The sequence below is a fragment of the Miscanthus floridulus genome, chromosome 8 (assembly GCF_019320115.1).
Source record: "Miscanthus floridulus cultivar M001 chromosome 8, ASM1932011v1, whole genome shotgun sequence".
NCBI lineage: Eukaryota > Viridiplantae > Streptophyta > Magnoliopsida > Poales > Poaceae > Miscanthus > Miscanthus floridulus.
Window position 1 is genome coordinate 114,957,922 of NC_089587.1, and position 19,648 is coordinate 114,977,569.

At 44.8% G+C, this 19,648-nt stretch overlaps 1 long non-coding RNA gene and 1 pseudogene across 3 annotated transcripts; both read left to right on the top strand.

The window, feature by feature from the left end:
* The first annotated feature begins 8,680 nt into the window (after nucleotides 1-8,680).
* Nucleotides 8,681-10,751, top strand: LOC136473313 (type IV inositol polyphosphate 5-phosphatase 9-like; annotated as a pseudogene).
* A 4,036-nt stretch (nucleotides 10,752-14,787) lies between these two features.
* Nucleotides 14,788-17,780, top strand: LOC136473314 (uncharacterized). Of its 3 annotated transcripts, XR_010762572.1 has the most exons (5): nucleotides 14,788-15,161; nucleotides 16,200-16,529; nucleotides 17,110-17,174; nucleotides 17,268-17,327; nucleotides 17,453-17,780. It is a non-coding gene; the product is annotated as an uncharacterized lncRNA (long non-coding RNA). The 3 variants fall into 3 exon arrangements; XR_010762573.1 differs by having other exon boundaries at nucleotides 14,788-16,596; XR_010762571.1 differs by having other exon boundaries at nucleotides 14,788-16,529.
* The last annotated feature ends 1,868 nt before the right edge of the window (nucleotides 17,781-19,648 follow it).

The following is a 19,648-nucleotide window of genomic DNA, read 5'->3' on the forward strand; positions in this document are numbered from 1 at the left end:
GAGCTTGTGTTGTCTCTTGCATTGCACTATAATATACAACATGTTTACTTTATGGCAATGCACATAGGGCTTGTCTAACATGGTTAAGATAACCGCCGTAAAGCATGTGAAGAAGCTTAACCTTGGATCAAACTTGATAAGCAACTAGATTTACTTTCAAGTATTGCATTGCATATGCATGAATGGTGCTTTGCCATTTATCTTCAATTGTCCTCTTATTACCTATTTTCTTAAAAAGAATTATAGCCTAAGGCAAAATATTTTAAAATTTTTTGAGGGTTTAAGAGAGGTCACTCACATCAGTCCCAATTGGTGTTTATTTGGATCTTATTGGAGTTGGGACTTGATTGGGAACAGGCACCACGAAGGACTTTGAAGATTTGCTAGAAAAAGAGTGACCGGACGCTGCACCAGACTCTGAAGTCCAGCGTCCGGTCAGTTCACAGGAGGTGAACTACTGCTGAGAAGGAGTGACCGGACGCTAAAATAGTGCTTTCCTAGCGTCCGGTCAGATGGCGATCCAACGTCTGGTCGATCGAAGACAAAGGAGACAGCTTGCACCGGACTCTGGCTGCATCCGGTCGGGGTTCACCGGACGCGTCCGGCCATGATTCAAGGGGTTTTGGACCTCCCTGGAATCGACCGAACGCTTGGTGGCAGTGTCCCGTCGCTGCCACCAGAGCGTCCGATCAGTAAAAAACGTGCGGGTTCAGGACTTCTCATCCATTTCCTTTTCTACTCCATGGGAGCCACCATATAATCTCCGTGCGCATTGACCTAATCTCTATCCTCGCTATGCCGTCATCTCCGAGCCGCCACAACCTCTCAGCGCCGCCTGTCCACGTCGCAGTGCCCGCGCTCCCGAGCCCTAGCCACGTAGCAAGCTCCACTGCGCCATCCTCTGTAGCTCACCGCGTGCCACCACGCTCGCCGCCTTGCTCGTGCTGCCACACCTCTGCTCCATGCTGCCTGCCTGTAGCCGCACCGCCGCTGCCCGCGCCTCTACGCCGTGCCCTGTCAGCGCCGCCACCACGCCGTCTTCTCCCTCGCCGCCGCTCACGCCTCCCCTGCCTAACCGCGCCGCCGTGCCCTAGGTCACCAAGACCGTGCCTCTGCTCCCCGCACTTGAGCCGCATTGCTCACTGTCAGTGACGCCAACTTCATCTAGTGTCGAGTTGCGACGTTGGAACCCTAATTGCCGACCCGGTGGTTCCCCGATCTATTCCTATTCTCGTCGTTTCGCCGGTTCATCAGGTAGCAAGCCCTCGGTTCTAATTTCGCACCTAATTGCTTGCTTTCTTAGGGTTTTGTATCTCTAGATGAATAATTAAAATTATTTGTATATCCTCTATTCTATCGTGCAGTGAGTTGGTGCTGTTGAGGTCCTATTTGTAGTTGTCAGTCAACTCGGGGCCAAGCTCGCGAGTACGGATCAAGGCCAAGCCTCGAAAGTGACAGTTGGTAGTTAATCTTTGTCAGCGGTAGTTGTTCTTTTTAGCTCCATCAGATGGCTCGTGTTAAGAACGCCGAAGGTGGTCCAGGTGATGAGGATCCGAGGCGTCTGCCTCGCTTGCCTGCTAATCCAAAAGGCAAGGCAACGAAGAAGCTTGCTACAAAGAAGCGGAAGTATCCAAATGTAGATACAGCTAGAGCAGCTGTAGTTGTAGTAGCAATAGAGCATTCAGAGGCAGGAGGTGCTAGGAGTGGAGTCCAGATCACAGATTAGCTCTCTCCATCTACGAGGGTTGCACTAGAGTAGGTTGAGCGCCGTCATGGTGGTCCAGCTGGGACTATCATGGTTGGAGGACGGCGTATGGCTATTGATGAGAGTCAGCCTTAGGGGGAGTCACAGCAGGAACCACAGCCAGCAGAGCAGACTCAGGAGGGAGAGCAGGCCGAGGAGACAGAGCAGGCACCTCAGCCACAGCTTCGCCACTCTGGTTGTACCCGTGCTCCAATCACACCGAGGTCAGAGACACAGCGGAGGGGTTCTCGTCCGCCTCCTAGACCACAGGGTCCGCCGCTAGTGACTCATCTAGATTGGAGGGCCGTCACGGCCAAGTAGGTTTAGCAGCTCAGATTTGTGGACTTTGAGCAGTGGTTTCCATCGAGGCGGGATGAGCGTGCTTCAGAGGGCTTCTACACACCACTGCAGGAAGACTTCTATAATGCATATCTTAACAGTGGGGCACTATTTAGGTCACAGAGGGTATGTAACATTGAGTCCATTATAGCAGCAGTTGGAGAGCATATTCGCCCCTACCTAGCATATCTACCAGGGCTGATAGATTTACTTGGACAGATATGATTATATGTTCCATCTTGGGTCCATCAGTTCTATGCTACACTCTGGATTGACCCGCATCATAGATTTATACACTTTGCATTCAGAGGCAGAGATTACAGGCCGGCGAGCACTAGGGTCAGAGAGATTCTCAGGCTTCAAGAGTAGCCCATCCGGCTACATGATGTTTGCTATGGACAGATAGCGTCTCCCAGATGCCCTCATGGCGGTTTGGTACCTCCTACAAATCTAGTCCACCACTGCTTCAAAGAGCCTTTTGGTGAGGGGTCGAGCAGGACTCCAAGTGATCTCGCTCCTACAGCTAGAGTGTTGGATGCTATTATGAGGAGGACCCTGATTCCGAGGATGGGGTATCATGAGGGCTTGACTCGTATTCAGTTATGACTTATAAACTCTCTGATGCAACAGACTATGTTTGACATTTGAGATCTTCTTCTATCAGAGATGGAGGATACTATTGCTGAGGGGTTCAGAGGTCACCGTCAGTTGCCCTATGCTCACTAGATCACATTTCTTATTCATAGGGCGGTTACAATGAGACTACCTGAGATGCTAGCAGAGTACAGTGGTGCTACTACAGAGTTCCCTGCATACAACCTGACTCAGATGATCCGCCATAGTACATCGAGTGCACCTAGCCAGCCGCACTGTCGTCTAGAGGTGCCAAAGACTGCAGCCCAGCAGGATGATACTATCAGGGGCATAACAGCTATAGAGGAGGAGGAGCTTGATGCTCAGCAGGAGGGGATGGTCGAGAGTGACCCCAGCGATAGCTCAGATGAGGACTACCGTGATATCCCTCATATGCCTCCACGTCAACATGACCATGAGGCCGGTAGCTCCAGTTCAGCTCCACCTGCACCGTAGACAGACCCCGCTCTACTTGCCATACTTGAGCGGATGAGGCAGCTGCTACTTTTGCATAGTTTTAGACTCAGCATGATGAGTTTCAGCAGCAGCAGTAGGCCATACAGCAGCAGCAGCAGGCCATGCATCGGTAGCAGCTTCTCATGTAGCAGCAGCTACTTGGGTTTATGCAGCATGTTGTGACAGCTATTGGGGTTCCACCGCCACAGCCTTCACCCCAGCTTTGTCTAACCGCCACCATTTCTATGACTCCAACTTTACAGCCTAGTGGGCTTTAGAGTCAGGGACAGCCACCAGCACAGTTTGCTTCACCTACAGAGCAGGTGTCCTAGTGGTTTGCCTCACCGATGTTAGCCCCGCAGTTCACATCTCTTCAGACGGGCTTCACACCGGCTCAGACTTCATCGCTGCTAGTGCTAGATACCTCAGTCTCCAGGAGTCTTGGAGCGACTTTTAGTGAGTTGACAGGGCAACCTACTCCACCATATTTGCATGTCTCATGTCCTTCTATAGTTGCACCTATTACCGGGACTACAGAGACGCTCCCTTCTTCTGTTGCATCATCAGAGCCGCCTGCTTCAGTGATTCCTGCATAGTCTATGGCCGCTCCAGTCCCTGACCCAACCTAGACCGCTTCAGCATCGCTTCTAGCTACAGAGGGTCAGACTGCTCAGAGCTCTGGTTCAGATGATGATGACACACAGTTCTAGCTCGCTCCTCGTACCTCAGCGCCTGACTCATCCGCTGTAGCCCTGCCGACCGACCCTTAGGTTTTGGTGTTTGATGCCAAAGGGGGAGAGGGATCGAGTATGTTAGACTTAGGGGGAGCGACTTAGGAGGAGCTTAGTATTCTATCATATTTGGTTTTTATGTGTGATACACTGTTATGAATTCGTGTGTTTACTTTTATGCATCAAACTATATTTTTGTGATAGTGATATCTACGTGATCATGATATATGACATGTGTGCTCTCTACTTTGAATTATTTATATGTCATATCACTTGTGCTATGCTCATTTGCTTTGCTTCCGTGTTTTTACTCCGATGCAAACGAGCTTTATTACTTGTACTCATGCTTATTTCATATCTTTTGAGTACATCATGTTAGCTTGGGTCATATAAGCTTGCCTAATTCTTTTGTTCTTATTGACAAAAGCTTATATGAACCAAGCATGTTAAAAACCTCAACTCTTTCACATACTCGAGGTGGTATTGTCATCAATCACCAAAAAAGGAGAGATTGAAAGCATCTAGGCCCCTAGTTGGGTTTCGATGATTAATGACAATACGTGATCTGTGACTAACGTGTGTTTTGCAGAGGCAATTAAGTTAGGTCACGGTAATGGAGATCGATTGGGCTATCATGGTGGTCATACCCCTACGATGGAAATCATTTTGGTTTTCAAAGGATGGACGACAAGGTTAAGGATGGACTAGTTCTAAGTGTTGATTGGAGTTGAAGAGACACTTAGAGTAGTTTAGGACTTTGTTTTTCCTTTGGCCATACTATTAAGGGGGGTATGGACAGGTAGCTTGACCTAGATGAGTCTAGTGGGTTAGGTGTGGTGCACACTTACTAAACCTAGCACTAGGTAGCTCCTAAAAAGCCCTTAGATCCATTGGAGCAAACTTCATTCACGTATGATCGAGAGTTGAAAGTGAATGGAGGGTCAAATACTGACCAGACGCTGGCTTCGGTGTGACCGAACGTTGGCGTAGAGTCCGGTCAGTTCATTTGATCAAGGTGAAGTCTTTTGGAAGTGACCGAACACTGAGAGGTGAGTGACCGGACGCTGAGGGCCAGCGTTCGGTCGACTCTAGTAAGGTTCCAGAGAGGAAAAATCATGATCGGACGCGTCCGGTCAGTGATGACCGGCCGGTCACCACTTGATCACTGGAGTTCGGGGTGAACTGACCAGAGCGTCCGGTCACCCCGCAGAGGCACATAACGGTTCGTTTTTCAGCCATGGTTATAAATACTTCCTCCATTCGTATGTGGGGGTACTTTTGCTCATTTCAACTGCTGAAAAATACCTTTGTGAGTGCTAAGAAGAGCAAGGTCCTAGTGAGGTGATTGAGATTTGAGAATCCCAAAGAAAGCCCTCATTAGTGAGATCAAGAGTAGCAAAGTGTACATCCACCCTTCTCATTAGGCTTGTCGTGGTCAAGTGAGAGTTCACGTTTGTTACTCTTGGTGATCGCCATCACTTAGACAGCTTGGTGGTGATTGGGAGCTTGGTGATCATCCGGCGGAGCTTGTGGACGACCCAACTCAAGTTGTGAGCGGTTGTGGGTGATTGACCGCGACGGAGTGTCGAAGAATCAACCCATAGAGAGCACTTGATCCTTGCGCGGATCAAGGGGGAGCTACACCCTTTGCGTGGGTGCTCCAACGAGGAATAGTGGGGAGTGGCGACTCTCCGATACATCGGCAAAACATCACCGCGTTCCTCCTTCTCTCTTTACTTTGAGCATTTACTTTGAGCAATTTAATTCTTGTCATTTAGATTCATAGAATTGTCATGCTAGAGTAGGATTGGAATATAGGCTGCTAAACTTTTGTGCGTTAAGATCAATAGAAACACTTTCTAGGCACAAGGGGTTAATTGGGCTAACCGTAGGGTTTAATTATTGCAAAAAAATTAGAATTAGCCCAATTCACCCCCCCTTCTTGGGCATCTTGATCCTTTCAGTATGGTGTCAAGCTCTTTCGCCATGCTTTGGCCTCGACTCTTAGTTCTTCCCTTGGCAAGCTCCTTGGTCGTTGGAGCTTCTTAATTGAGTGTATCCTCATCTATGCAAAGAAGTACACTTCTTGGGTATGGTTGATGTTGGTTGATGGGCCCCGTTGGTTCGGTAAGTGTACTCTTTTGGTGCCTCTGCTCCATTGGCGTCTGTATTGGTGGCATTACCAAATCAAGTGCTAGAGGTGGTGTTCAATCCACCTCTTCTGTCATTCTTCTTCAAGGCAACCTCATATTATATGAAGTTGGATGGTGGTACATGGAGTCTGGATGTGCTGTAAATGGTGTTGTCTATAGTTTGAAGAGAAATTATTGTGTTTGGTGAGATTCGGTTCACTCGTCACCTTTTGTCCCCATTTTGTTGGGCGGCCCCTCAGGAGAAGAGCGGCTTAGCCACAAGGAGTGGTGTGAATGTGTAATGTCCACGGTATGGCTAACAAATAAGTTACTCTGTGGTTGCTCTTTTTGGGTCATCGGTGGTTCTCTCAGCTTGTGTCTTGGCTTTGTAATCTGTGCTTCTAATCAGGGACTAAACAAAATTACAATGGAAAATAAAAATTGATCCCTTATAAAAAATTAAAGGATACACAAAGCAAAACCGAAGCACCTTGTTCCCCTTCCATTATAAAAAATGACCAAAATATAATACTATCGTCTCAATTAAGAAATACAAACAAGTATTTTATCAAATTGCTTCAAACTTCCTGGTAGTAAAACTCGATTTTAATTAAGTCTTTTTAATTTAGCAAGGGTGCTCGTATTCTTATACTAGGATTTAATGGCGCTAAATACTGTTATGTGGTGTGTCCGTCGACAGCGATACGTCTATTGCTAATTCATCAATGTCAACATATTTGCTGGATCAATCTATGATCTATGAAAGGTGTGTTCGGAAACAAAAAAAAAAAAGTAATACCGACTTGCTAGGACTAGAACGTTGGCCGTTACCTATTGACTTATTGGCCTATTGCGTCCGTTTATGTTTCACGAGTTCTGCAGCCGCGAATTCAATGGACGCGTTACTCTCGTCAACATTTTCGGCATACATGATTCCTATATGGACCCTAAAACTCACCATCGTTAGGCCGATGAATAAAGTTTGCGACTTTTGTGATGACCCAGTTGTTCAAGACTGGTAGATGCTAATTCTCGATGCTTCCAATCTGACGTGTGCTCCATCAGAGTCCAGTCACACAGGAACAACAATGTGAAGAAGATTACCACCACAAGATTAGATTCAGATCCATCGAGCAACAGTTTTAAGTTTGATTATTGGGCATTTTCAGTAGCAGTGTGCAACAGTTCTTCATTTGTTGGTCAATGTTTCAGGTAATTCTTGGGCCAATCATGCGTGCTGCTATGATGATCATCTCAGTACTTCAAAGTGAGACTAGCCTGTTCCCAAAGAAAAAAAATATAAAAGTAAGACTAGGAGCAAGTAAACATATCATCGCTTTCAACAACTGCCAACTAGCTTCTAGTTCATAATAAAAACTTGGGCATTCTTCAGAGATTGGGACAATCTAGATAGGAAAGAGTATTATGGCTTGTTTGATAGAGCTTCTTCTAATCCTGACTCTTTATGGGAAGTGAATCTTTCATAAGATGTTCCTGTGTGGAATTAATTCTTATGATTCTCTACGATAAAATCTACGTAAAAACTAAAAACCGATTTTATGCACGAAGGGCCTATTTGGATGCCTGCTTTTGGACGGGCCAGGCTCCCGAGATGCACCTCAAGTCCGTTTGGATGCCTGCTCTATGGCCTGGGCCAGGCTCCCGGGGTGCAAGCACACCCAGCCGGCCAAGCTCCCAGGAAACGAAAATGAGACTCGTTTCTCCGTGGCCTGGCTCGCGTGGTGCGTGCTCTGCGGATGGATTTGGATCCAATTTTTATGCTAAGAATCCAATTTTTGGGATCAGATAGAGTTAGTTTTCCATCAAATCTCTAAATTGCTTGAGGCATTGACGATAATTTAACTCAATTAAAGATGCCCACGAGGTTCAATATGTCAACTCGATGCAATATATTGACCCTTTTAGTTTAGGAGTACACATGCATACTCCCTTTGTCCTTTTTTAAACGTCGCTATGGTATTCGTACTGGTTAAGCTTTCTTAAGTTGGACTAGATTTGTAGAAAATGACAACATTTGTATCTCCAAATAAGTTAATTATGAAAATAAATTCAACGATTTATATAATTGTACTAATTATGTACATAAATATTAATATATATATATATATATGGTTAAAGTTTAAAATGATAGTTAAAAAAGGGACGGAGGTGGTACATGACATCAGATACATTCTGTTCCTGAACCGTCGTCCACAACCAGTTCCACCGTTGCATCCCTCTAGATGTCTCCTAGGGGCTGTAACCTTGGGCCCTTCTGATTATGTTTTTCTTTGGTAACAAAGGTGCTGATTTTTGTGAGGTCTAGGTTTGTTCAGTAAGTACGCTGGTGCATGCAGAGACTTTGACGACTCCACTTAAACGTGTGGGTGGCTAGATGCTGATCATGTATCTCCTCCTGTCACCATCATATCTAGCGTGGTAGCGCCTCCTGCACATTGTTATTGTGCCAGCGTTCTCTCCTTCCTTGCCACCTATGTATATATGGTATCTGTCCAGACTTGTTCACCTCTGAACCTTCCCTGCTACCTCATCCCCTCCAATTAATCCTTGAATGCTCCCTAGTCCTTGCTGAAAGAGGCGCCAAGGCCGCTAGTCGGTGATCTGTCAAACATTTCTTCGTTGTCATGGAGAAGAGCCAAGAGCTTGCACAAGTCTTCCATGAGTTCCATCTATCTCTGCAGAAATGCAAATATATGTTCAGATAACTTGTGCATCACTGACATGAACTCGTCTCTCATCTATTCCAGATGGTCTTGCCAAGCAGTGGCGAAGCTTCTGCACCATCGTCTCAGTTCCGAGTTTGCAGGCCTGGATAAGAGCAGCACCCTGCTGCAACTGCAACCTGGGCAAAACGAGTCCATCAAGTACAAGTGAGGATTCGTTCCCTTGAAGCATCTTGCGTAGATGAAGATGAACTGGGTTCGTGTCATATGCAATTGGCAAATAAGTTTCCACGGCCTGATCTGATTCTGATGCAGGGTGTTTGCTGGTACATGGAATGTGGGTGGCGTTGCGCCGCCAGATGATCTGGACCTCAAGAACTGGTTGGACTTGGACACCACGGCAGGATCCTGCGACATATATGTTCTTGGGTACTTATTGCTGATCCTTCTGATTCTGAACTGTGCTGTCGTCAGGTTGCGTTGCTCTAGTAGCAGTACAGTTTATGATGTTCACGAACGTACTTTAGGTTCCAAGAAATCGTGCCATTGAATGCGAGGAACGTGCTTGGCCCTAAGAAGAGATCGGCGGCCATGAAGTGGAACTCCCTCATAGCTGACGCACTGAACAACACGAGAAGAAGAAGAAGAAGACAAGGAGGAGGAGCCATGTCAGGAAGCAGAGAAGCGGCGCAGTCAACACGGCACCAAGACCAGGATGTGTTCAGGCGCGTCACGAGCAAGCAGATGGTGGGCATCTTCGTCTCGGTCTGGGCGAGGAGCGCCCTCCGCCGGCACGTCCGCCACCTCGCCGTCTCCTGCGTTCGTGCCGGCGTCCGCGGCCTGCTCGGCAACAAGGTACGTACGCACGGACACAGATGCACACGCGCCGAAATGTAGTAGTAAACAAGGCAACTCGCATGATCCATGACCGTGCACGTACGCACAGGGGGCGGTGACCGTCCGGTTCGTGCTGCAAGGAACGAGCTTCTGCTTCGTCTGCTGCCACCTGTCCTCCGGTAGCGACGAGGGCGACGTGCTGCTCAGGAACGCCGACGCGGGGAGCATCCTCTCGCGGACAAGGTTCCACGGCCGTGGCAGCACGGAGGCAGAGGCGTCGCAGGAGCTGCCCCTGCCCAAGGAGATTCTTCACCATGAGTGAGTAGGTCGTCTGAGTTAGTATTCTAGGCGTTCTAGAAAGCAGAAGCGGCAGCTCACTAACCATGAGTGAGTAGGTCGTCTGAGTGAGTAGGTCGTCTGATGGAATTCCTGTGTTCGCTGTCACCTCACAGCCGCGTGGTGTTGCTCGGCGACCTCAACTACCGGATCGCCATGGATACGACGACGCTGGTGAGGACCAGGAAATGGAGCATGTTGCTGGAGAACGACGAGCTGCTGCTGGAGCTCTCCAAGGGCCGGCGGTTCGACGGCTGGCACGAGGGCCTCGTCACCTTCGCCCCAACCTACAAGTACCACCGCAACTCCGACAAGTTCTACTGGTGCGCGGACGGCGCCGACAGGGGCCGCCATCGGAATTCGAAGCAGCACCGCGCGCCGGCATGGTCTGACACCCGAACCCGACACATCACACATCGATCGATCGAATCGCTCCATGCCATGATAGGGCGATCAGTAGTGACACGCTAGCTGTTGCTGCTGTGATTTGCAGGTGCGACCGTATCCTTTGGCGCGGGGATGGGATGATGCAGACCCGGTACGAGAGCTGCGGCGGCTACCGGCTCTCTGACCACCGGCCAGTGAGGGCGGTGTTCCACGCCGTGTGCGAGGTCGCTAAATAGAGGCGAATCTAGCCGAAAACATCGTTGGGTCATCGGGGTCAACTCTATTATGTGATATAAATTTTCGTAAGTTTGAACAGTAATTTACAAAGAATTTTATAAGTTTCATCGGGGTCGGCGGACCCTGATGAACCCCCTTAGATTCGCCGACGCTAAAGGTGTATAGATATATATAAGTGAGCAGATATTGTGTGCTCTGAAATACAGTTAACCAATGAGGCATCGAGACATTGTAAATCTAAGGGGTTGCATTAAAAACAAAAATTTGACAGAAGGACGGAAACAGCTCAAATTCTACAGGCGTACCTCCTTGGCTTCCTCTCCATGCCTTGCCTGATGACAAGGGACGTGCTTTTTCGGCTTTTTACTAGACCATTAACCCAGGGGGTAAAATTTTAAGAGACATAAGAGCAAGGCTAATAATACAGCCGGCTTGCTGGCTGTAAGGTTCTTTGTAGCCTTCTCTCAGCCCACTCATATAGTAGTTGGCTCTTTACAGTTAATACATGGCCCACTTGTCTCTCTCACAGACTTTCTTGGTTCTTGTGCCTAAGTCGGCTGTAAGCTTACAGCCTGCTTCTCCTCTCTCTCCTCTCCTCTCTCCTCCAGCTCAGCATTTAGTCGGCTTACAACCTGCTATTATACTTGCTCTAAGTACATAACTCATATAACCAATCAAAATCGTTTTTTCTTCGCTCTTTCTCTTTTGCTTCATCTTCTAACTAGATACTTTAATTTATATAATATCTATCTAGCTGTGATTAATTTATCAGTTACTCTGCGTGTGTTACTTTTCCAATCAATATACATATTTTTTCACCGTTTGTATGCCACTTCATGATTGTTCAATATGCGTCTAGTTTAAATCTTAGTTTAAACTATGGTGGCTCATGTTGCAGCCCATGCCCCATGACGTTATCAATCTAAATTTTGACTGTTTCTCAAAAAAAATCTAAATTTTGACTTTCAAAAATTTATCTTATTAATTCCAACAGTTCTTTTATATGCATATTAAGTTAAAATTTTTATACTTATTTTATTAAAATTCCTTAGTAAAATAAGGACTTTATTTCTTTTATTGTAGTCTTAATTACTATGATAGTGTAAATGGTAATTCAAGATTTCACCACACCGCTCAAGACCGGTGAGCTTGAAGAGTGAGGTCAGGCCAACAATACTAATTTCAAGGGAATTTTTAGAAACCAAGAATGTCACGGCCATCTTTGTCCTACAATAGCCTCTCCCACTATTCAAGATGTTGAATTTTTCTATCAAAGAATTATACATTCTAAGGGTATCACATCTACAAATCGATTAACAGAGGCGACACCCATAAGGAGCCGGTCTCTGGAGAAATAGTTGTATTAAAAATAATTCAAAACTTTTTTTTATATGAAGTCATATGAAGATGGACATTATTCCAAAATTATATCTACAACACTGTAGTTAATAATTTTCTGTTTTGAAACTATTTAGAAAAATTATTTTAATTTCTCAGAATTTGAAATTTAATTTAATTTTTTTTGAATGGTCTTAGATGTTGACATAGTCTACACCACAATTTTAGTTAGTGTGTTCTACAACTTTGTAGTAGCCAAGTTTTTGACTAGAAGTCGTTTAGAGTCCTAAATATGTGTTTGAAGTTCCTAGATTTTGAAATTGAAATTTTAAAAATTTCCGACGACCTCGAATATTGAATTGTCAGTAACAAATTTGTAGTTGCTGATGCAATCTACAACTCTATAGTTGACAAATTTTTTATTCAAAGTCATAACTTTGTAGTTGACAAGTCTTTTTATTAGAAATTGTTTAGAGTCTTAAATATTCACTTTAAGTTATTTTTATATTTTGAGATTCAAATCTTCGAAATTTTCAAACAATATTCGATGAAGACACCTCATATACCAAAGTTGTAGTTCTTGACAAGACAAAAAAAACCTTTGTAGTTATTTTTTTCATTTGAGATCATTTGGCGGTCAAAATATTCAACACAAGGAAGTGGGAGAAGTAGTAGCTACTCCCTCCATCCACAAAAGCATACAATTCTAGCATAGTACTAAGGTAAAAGTATCTTGAGCTTGACTAACTATAATTAAAAAATATTAATATTTATAATATCAAATAAATATCATTAGATTTGTCGTGAGATATATTTTCATATACTTATACTTATTCGATGTCATAAATCTTAATATCTTTACCTATATATTTGGTCAAACTTTAAGCACGTTAACCAAGAATACACCTAGAATTGTATTTTTTTTATGCACAGCGGTAGTATTAATACTGTGATACGGGCAGTTGCAAATGTGAAAACAGTATTTATTGCAATAGTCTCTTACAGAAAGGTCCTAAAAAATACACTTCAAAATACTACTCTCACCTAAAGAAGCGATACTTCTTGACCTTGACCCAGGTTGGATGTTTGAAGTCGACATTTTGTAATCATCGTTTAGTATCAATCAGATATATTTTGTAATTGCAGCTACCCTCAGCCTTTGGTTTTGAGTCAATATATTTCGTGATTTATCTGTTGATACTAATTTTGCATTATAACTATTAATAATCTTTTATACAGAATTGATCAAAATTTAAAATATTTGACTTTGGAAAGTGAAAATGACATTCTTGGTGGGAGTGAGGGAGTATGCAAGGAGTCATGTCAGGGTAGCCTTACCATGCCTTCACATCTTTTGCTTACGCGTTTCACCAAAATGCTGCTCTAGCTAATCATCGTTTTGTTATGTATTTTCGGACATGCGAATCATGCTATGATGTCTCTGTGAATATGGAAGAAGCTAGTGGTGTGGTCACTGGTCAATTACAAGCTACTAAGCCCTTGTTTAGTTGGACCCTAAAATCCAAAAAGTTGCTACAGTACCTGTCACATCGAATGTTTGCGGCCCATGCATGGAGCATTAAATGTAGACGAAAAGAAAAACTAATTGCACAGTTTGGTGGGAAATTGCGAGACGAACGTTTTAAGCCTAATTAGTCAATATTTAGACACTATTTGCCAAATAAAAACGAATGTGCTACAGTAGCCCCAAAATCCAAATTTCGCGAACTAAACAAGGGCTAATTCACATAGTGATGCAGGGCTACTGGAATCTGAGAAGAAGCAACTGAAACCTGCAAAATTTAATGTATGCTATACTGTGTTTTTTTTTTTGTGAACGTGCAGTGAGATGCATCTGCTTGCAAGAGGAATCACATTATACTGTTTTTTTTCAGTCATAACCATCAATTTAAAGCAGCTTAACAAGATTTTGTGAAACAACAAATCCAACAAATAACGCAGAGTAGAGCATATCTAGTGGCAGTACACACGGTAAGAACTTAGAAATAAAATAAACAGAAATGCTATACAGCAACCGGGTGTTGCACACGAATTTTTTTTTGGCCGTAGAACCGCCCGTCCGCCGCGCCCGCATCGCTGCCGTGCCTGCGCCTACCTGTCCCCGCGCCGCCGCCGCTGCGCTTGCCCGTCCCCGCGCCGCCGCTACCGCCGCGCCCAACGTCTTCTCCAACTCCGGCGACCTTATTCTTTCCCAACTTCGGCGCCTCCACCAAGATCTGTCTTTATTCTTTCATAGAAAAAAATTATTACTTGTGATTTGGTATTTGTGCCGAGGAGGAAGAGGAGAGGAGGAAGATGATCCATGAGGAAAATAATTTGAGTGTTACCAGATGCTAAAACACCCGGGTATTAGATAGTGCGTCGTCATCGTGGTACTCTTGTACTTCTCTCCAGTGTTTTGTTCAAGGGAGGCTTCGAGATATGATCAGTCCGGAATCAGAATTTAACGCTAAAATCTTTAGCGGAGCGCATTGCGCAGATGTTAGATCGCTCGATCGGTCAACACGACGACGTACACCGTCGGATGGATCGAAGTGATCTTTTGAGGAGCACATGCTTAGGACGAGCACGTGTCACGGCTCACGCTGTCCCATCAATCATGGCGTGCATCGACTTCGAGCCACTACGTGAAAAACCGTTTGTAGTAACGGGACAAATTTTTTTTTAGAAACGGCTTGTGATGAAGTCGCTCCTATAGTGATGTATTCGGGAGCCCAGAGACTAGTCGTCTCTACAAATGAAACAGCAGGGGCGACTGGTATCACCAGCTGCCCCTACAAATGAGTCTAATTTATAGGGGCGGCTCACTCACTAGCCGCCCCTAGTGTTTTTATTTATAGAGGCGCCTCAATCACCAGCCGTCCCTACAAATGACTCTGACTATATATTCAGAACACAGTCCAAAAATATCTTCAGCGGCCAGGGCGACTCTTCCCCTCCCCTCTCTCTCTCCTCTACGCTCTCTCCCCCTCCCGACGCGAGCAGCGGCCACGGCGACGGCGGCTGGCCCGAGCGGGCCAGCGGACCCCGCAGCCGCCCTCCTCTTCCTCCACGCCTCTCCCCCCTCGCGCCCCCTCCCCGTCGCGCCACGAGGCGCATAACTAGCTGAATCCAGACCTGCGGTTCCCATCGAATGCGGCCGTCCATCCATTCGTCCCCACTCTAGCCTATGGCGTCGGCGGCGATGCTCCGGTCTGCTGCCCGCTCGCTCCGGCTCCGGCAGCCCCTAGAGCAGAAGCGGTGCTTTCTGGCAAGGCAATTCCTCAGCAGCTCCGTGCCCACCGAGGTAAGGAATCTCCTCCTCCAGCTTCCTCTTCCTCCTTGTATTGGGGCTCGACTGGTTAGGGTTCGTCGAGTTAGGCGACCTGACCTCAACTGAACACCATGGCTGTTGTATTGGGCCCAGGAATTACGGATCCGTGGAATTAATGGGGCATGCTTAAGAAAGTTGGTTCTTTTGGGGGTTTGCTAGAATTCCGTTTGACTGATTGCCAAATTTCTTTGGTCGAGTTTAACTGCACCTCAGATCCGTCTGGTCCTGTTTCTATTTGGCTGCAGCCCCGGTGTATTAGTTAGTTTTAGGGTTAGGATTGGGTTTGCCCAGGTCCGTTGTAGAGGGAGGGAAGCCTACTGGGGCTGGCTGGCATGGCCGCTGCGCTTTGATTTTGCAGGGTATCTTGTCTTCCTGTGATCAATTGCGAACTAAAAAAATATACTGTGAAACTCTTGTCTTGTTAAATAATTGATGGATGGAGTGACATCGATGTATACATACATGATTATAAACCTTAACCATTCAGAATATTCAAGTGCTTCACCTTCATGAATTGCAAACTAAAGAAAGATTTGGTGAAACTCCTCTGTAGTTGGCAAGCATAAGTGATCTGAAAACTGATTTTGTACTATGGTTTCCAGATATTAAATCTTTTTAGCTTTAGATTGCAGTTAAATATTAATTGCTATAGTCTTCTACATTACGAAGGGTTACTTCATGAAAAGGAAAATAAGTTATATTCCTTTACAATGTACTATTTTTGTGCATGATTCATAAATCATATTTCACTGTTTGAGGCCCTTCAATGCTTTCTATGTAAAGAGAGTGCAAGTTGTGGCAAAATAAAAGACAAGCTTGTTTCTGAGGCAATTGAATATTGAGGCTGTTTCTCTTTTCTTCCTGAGAAATATATACTGAAGTAACTATGCAACTTCCAGAACCTTTTTATGGACTAATAAATGAAACCACAATAGTACAGTAGTACACTGATAGCTTTAACTGAGCATTTATCTTGTTGTTTTGCTAATCTGTTTCCCAATCCTATATCAGGGCAAGGAGTATGTCTTCGTTGCAAACTCAGACAACTTGGGTGCTATTGTCGACATCAGTATCTAAATAGAATGATCAAATTTGCATAATTTATTTCCTGTGTTACTACTTACTATTGCCATATGCTTTGAATTGAAAATTGTATCCTTAATCAGCACAGAAAATTGTATTTATTCTAGGTACTCAAAAGTACTCGAAAGTTAGAACTTTGTATTTATGATAGACAATTATGCTTACTTGTTCATTCTGGTATTCTAGAATAAGATGATACTCATTCATTTTATGATATTTATGCAGCTTTTGGAGATTGCCCAAGTACCTGATGAGCATGTATGTTGCTGTTTCTGTGTTACTTAAAGTTTCATAATCTGTTCCATGATTTCATCGGCCTTTTGTAGTAAGAGCTAACACAACCTTTTCTATTTCTCTTGTATCTCTATCCAGGTGAATGAATTTAAATCAATATGTACTGGATAAAAAAGTTTCATAATCTGTTCCATGATTTCATAAATCAGTTTGTATCATAGAGAATGCCAAACTTTCTCTTTTCTGTATTTAAGCTACATAAAAAAGCAGTTCAAAACATTATGTTTAGTGCCTACATGCTGTGGGTTAATTTTCCCTAAGTTTTCTGTTGAGTGCTTTTTGTCTCCTAGCCTACTCGACTAGTTTCTTTGGCCTTGTGTTGTGTCTCATTCTCATAGTCCTGGATAACCAAGAATACTTGAATATTGGCGAATTGTCCAATTGCTTTTGATGCTTGTGCTTGTCAACCTGAAGAACTTCACAGACATCAATTCTATTCTTAGTAACTGCTTGGAAAACAATATGTACTGCAAACAAGTTGTGCTTATCCAGGATTCTCTGATAGACGAATCAATATTAGTATTGATCTACTTTTTTTTAACAGGAAATATGTATCAAGTTTTAGAGAGAGTCGTTCGGGCAAAATTGGATCAATTTTGGACACTATTGGTATTCTTCTTACTTTCACTGCAGTTTTTTTGGTTTTCATAATTCCTTACAATAAGCATATCAGTTAGGTTATATTCTTTTGGTTTGTTGCAGAGTGCAGCTCGCTTATTTGGATCTTCTCTCTCTTCCAGTGACTTGATCAGTGTTTCAGGGGTACAGCACCATTCACTTTTCTCCTCTTTAGGTTATATTCATGCTTGATGATGTTGTTCCCAACTTGTTACATTTCTCCTCTATAGTATCTGTAATGTTACATTTCTCACATTTCTAATTTGCAGATAGCTGATGCGATTGAGAATGAGAAGGAAGTTTCCAAGGCGTTTCAAATCTATAATGTCGATAGAGCTGTCTGTGGTCGGGTAGCAGGTGTGTCTGGAGAAGAATAAGAGCTCATAGTATTATTTTTTCTTGATGTGTAGCTATTAGATCTAGTTGAGTACTTGACTATATTCATTTTTAGTCTTCGCAAAGCATCTGAAAACTTGTCTCAGATTTGCTTATCAAGCCTGACCAACACCCATCCTACATGTACAAGTTCAGACACAGATAAGTCATGATGGAGTTGTGCATGAAAAATATATGTTCTGGTCGAATTTTAATTGTAAATTTAAATTTTTTTTGGCGGAAAAATGATTTGTAGGGGCGGTTGGTACTGTAGCCGCCCCTACAAATCGATTTGTAGGGGCGGCTGGTGTTCCCAGACCGCCCCTATAAATCGATTTGTAGGGGCGGCTACAGTACCAACCGCCCCTATAAATCGATTTGTAGGGGCGGCTGATAACACCAGACGCCCCTACAAATCGATTTGTAGGGGCGGTCTGGGAACCGCCCCTACAAATACATGATTTGTAGAGACGGTATGGTAGGAGCGGCTGGCCAAACCGCCCCTATAAATGTACTGTAGCCACCCCTGGAAATCATATCTGACGTAGTGAGCCCCACACATGGATGGGGACCTCCGACCTCCTTGTGTTGTGTACCCAAAGAGGACACGTGTGACACTCTGCTGCTCTCGTCATGCACATATATAACCAGATCAGTGAGCTGAGTGCTGCCTAATGCCTATGCCCTACCCAGTATATACCCATCATGGTCCTGGGAAAGGAGGTGACAACGATGGCGCAGCCCATTGCAGGGTTACACACGGTGCATGGGCCAACAGCACTGGTGTACGCATGGTTTGCTCCAAGGTCCCCCTTATGTTAGGTACCACATGAATGAACGCTAGTGCTGCTTGAAGGAACAGTTTGGAGCTTGCATGCATTGGGACCGCCACGATCGATCACACTCCCGGCATTAGGTGCTAGAGGTTTCCATTCCGATAAAAGTAGCTTTGCAACAAACCGAAACATCGGTATCAGTATACAGGTACCAGACAGGATCTTATATTAGGTGAGCTGTGATCACTCTGTTGCATTGCTGATGGTAAGTTAGGGCCATGTTAAAGCCCTGACCGCCACCTGTGCCTTATGGGCCCTGCGCCACCGTCCCACGCCACGCCACTAGGTCCACCGCATGCCATCTCCAAAAGACCACGCAACCCAGTGCGTGCTGGACATGGGACGTGCCTTGGAGATGTGTCCTGGATCCTGGTGGGCATGGCCGCGCGTCTGCTGCCACATGGATCCTAATTCCTATTGCAGAGAATACGTCATCTTTGCTGTCTATCATCGTTAGGTGTGCTAGAATCGGCACTGAGCCGAGTTATAAGCCTAATATCAGAATAATAATTAGTACCCTACTCTTACTGCCAGGTTGAGCAACGTGACATCTGGCGTAGCTTGGAATTTGGCCCCATGTGTGGCCCTGTTCGCTGGACTGAAACTTGGCTGAAAAACACTGTTCCGGTTATTTTATTGTGAGAGAAAAACACTGTTCGGCTGTTTTGGCGAACAGTAATCTGAGAGGGCGTCTGAACCAGACCAGCGGCACCTGTATGTTATCTGTAAAACAAAGCAGGACACGGAAGGGTCAAATATTCAGTCATGGAAATACTGTCAACACCAGCAAAAAGCAGCGGTTAGGCCTTCATATATTTCTGTAGCTATATATGACTCTTATGATATGAGATTTAGCATCTACGTGAATACGGGCACAGGAGTCAACCGGATTCTGGCGAAACTGAAGCACAAGTTGCAGGTTTGTTGGTTGCATTGGCATAATAAAGGTAGCAACCCAAACAGACAACAATAACAAAACGTTTTATCCTAGCTAGTTGCTCAATGTAGCTTCGTCGCTTCATCCTTCTCCCAGTCATTATCCAAATTAGAGCTGATTGATGGTCCTTCCTACCCCGGCCAAACCATGAAAAATGTTACGATGACATTCCAATCAGAATGTTCGGGGCAGCAATGTTCATGGCCCTAGATATTAATTTAGGCTCTCTCCTTTTTTTTTACCGGTGGCTCCATTATTGAATACAAATAGTTACTCACTCCTGTTATATAATTCTTGTTCTGGACAATAATATGACG